This window comes from Perca flavescens, chromosome 13 (genome assembly GCF_004354835.1).
Source record: "Perca flavescens isolate YP-PL-M2 chromosome 13, PFLA_1.0, whole genome shotgun sequence".
Taxonomy (NCBI): domain Eukaryota; kingdom Metazoa; phylum Chordata; class Actinopteri; order Perciformes; family Percidae; genus Perca; species Perca flavescens.
In genome coordinates this window covers 14,632,287-14,635,069 of record NC_041343.1, presented here as the reverse complement: position 1 = coordinate 14,635,069, position 2,783 = coordinate 14,632,287, and positions in this window count along the sequence as shown.

Sequence of the window (2,783 nt, the reverse complement as noted above, 5' to 3'; positions counted from 1 at the left end):
TTGTTCGCGAGTGAGGGACAATGGAGCGGGAGATTGGTCGGAGAATCGGGCGCAGCGGGTGCGGTATTGCATTCAATCTATCGCACTGCCAGGAAAAAAAGAGAGCTGAGCCAGAAGGCAAAGCTCTCGATCTACCGGTCAGTTTTCGTTCCTACCCTCACCTATGGTCATGAAGGCTGGGTCATGACCGAAAGAACGAGATCCAGGGTACAAGCGGCGAAATGGGTTTCCTCAGGAGGGTGGCTGGCGTCTCCCTTAGAGATAGGGTGAGAAGCTCAGTCATCCGTGAGGAGCTCGGAGAGCTGCTGCTCTTGCGTCGAAAGGAGCCAGTTGAGGTGGTTCGGGCATCTGGTAAGGATGCCCCCTGGGCGCCTCCCTAGGGAGGTGTTCCAGGCACGTCCAGCTGGGAGGAGGCCTCGGGGAAGACCCAGGACTAGGTGGAGGGATTATATCTCCAACCTGGCCTGGGAACGCCGGGATCCCCAGTCGGAGCTGGTTAATGTTGCTCGGGAAAGGGAAGTTTGGGGTCCCCTGCTGGAGCTGCTCCCCCCGCGACCCGACACCGGATAAGCGGACGAAGATGGATGGATGGATGGATATATATATATATATATATATATATATTCCACAACAATTTCTAGTGTTTATTGATCAATTCAATGTACAGAATTTACTAATGACTAGAATTTAATGTTTAGAGTGCATTTTTGAGGAATAGAAAGATCGCAGCCTCTTGCAGTTAGATTAAGGAGGCTGAATCCTTTATCATCTTTTTCACTTTTGTCTTCTCTACACACAGATGTAGGAGTGACCATGAATGCAACTTCAAGCTCCTGGTAAGGTAGCACACAAAACCATTGCCAAATTTTGGAAGTTGCTATATACCAGTTCAATTTAAAGACTACTTCGTTATTCTGTTTACCACCGCATCACAGCCATGGCTACAATCCACAAACCAGTTGTTGGTGCTTTGGTTTTGATGACACCCTCACAGTCAACTTCAAGGCCACAATCTACATGGTAGGCCTGTTCACCCTATCATTGCTTCCCAGCCCAGTGTCTAGAGTAAGCCTGAAACTAGAGCTCTGGATGAGAACTAAGAGGCCATTTTGCTGAGGTAGCAGGACGGCTTATGTCACTTCCATCTCCACATAATGGCCTTTCACCACAGCATTTCAGCCGTTGACAGGGTTTGATAAAGGCCAATGTTGAAGATACAGAGTGGTCCTGTATTAGAGCAGCACATTGGCCAGTGCTGCTGAAACCAAACAGATTTTCTAGATGACTTATAGGTTTTATTTGACCCACCTGTCGTCTCAATGGTTTTTGTGACCTTTTGGTGGTGAGGAATGAAAGTTTTACACCTTAATGGTATAGATAAATATCATTGTATACACATTAGTTACATGCTTTAAGTAGATTTACTACCGATACAACTATCATATGTGTGTTAGTGTCATATATGTTGTTTTATGATTTTAGAGTGAAACAAAATAGGATAACAAAAGAGTAAGATTGGCAAACATTACTGTTTGCAAAGTACTTTGTTTACTTAGTCCCATGCTAATAATCAGCTTTCTATCAAGTTCTATCCAATGAAGGTATCAGTATTACTCAAAGTCTGGGATTACAGTTCATCTTTGGTATATGTATGGCGATGTAGAAAATATCCAAGTGATTTCTTTCTGTGGAAACACCACAATGAGGGACAGACCAGTATAGTCTATATCCTTGACGTTCCACTTCCAGGATTGCTGCACCGCGTCTTTTCCTGGTGCCTAGCACTGCCCAAGATGATTGTGATTGGTTTAAAGAAATGCCAACAAACCAGGGCACGCTGTTCTCCCATCCCTGAATGCTGTATGGACTAGCCAGACATTTTTGGCGTACACTGAAGGTTTAAACCATTACATTTACAAAAGTACACATCTGATAAGTTAAAGTCTTCTAAATATTTTCTCATTGCATCCAGTCCAACTCAAAATAAGGAATTGCATGGCTGTAACCTAATTTCCCATGAAAGTAACATGCAACAGCACTTGCTCCACTGTTTTCTTGAAGTTAAGCTCAAAGCATGGAAAGAGGACATGGTCAGACATTTTCCCCACTCTTTGCAATTACGTAATTAAATTCATTAGTCAATGTGGGCACAACAATTATGTAAAAAGAATATTGTGCTGAATATAAAGAATGTCATTTCTGAAGTTACCGAAGTTACTGGAGATGCTAGCCGTCCTCCAAATAGCCACTAGGGGGAGACATATGATGAGTTGTGGACACTATAGGCTGTATACACCTCCAGAAATGCACCTTAGCAGTATTTAATTTCTCTCTCTTCCACTTTCTCACTCATCTCTTCTTTTTAATCATACTGTGTGGTGGCAATCATAATGGCTTCATTATTGTAGTGCTGCAAATTGACTTAAAATGTTGCAGGTCAGCTTTCCCAATAAATTGGTTTATTTTGGAATAGAAGAGATAGAGGAAGACATTTCTTTTTAAAGAGTCATTTTGTGGTCATGAGAAATCCTAACATTGTTGTTGGTATGACGACTAATGAGTCAAAAAAAAAAGAGCGGACTCATTCCACCCAGAGAGAGGATCCAGCACTACAATCTGCAGCTGTAGCAACAGGAGGGTTTAAGTTTTTAGGTAAACAAAATGCTTCCAGTGGAAAGAAAGGAAAGCTCTACCAGCCAGTTTCTCTGTTGATACTACAGGCTTATGTTTTGGCATACCAGCTTTCTCCAAATCATCAGGGGTTTCATGATGACTGTGATCTG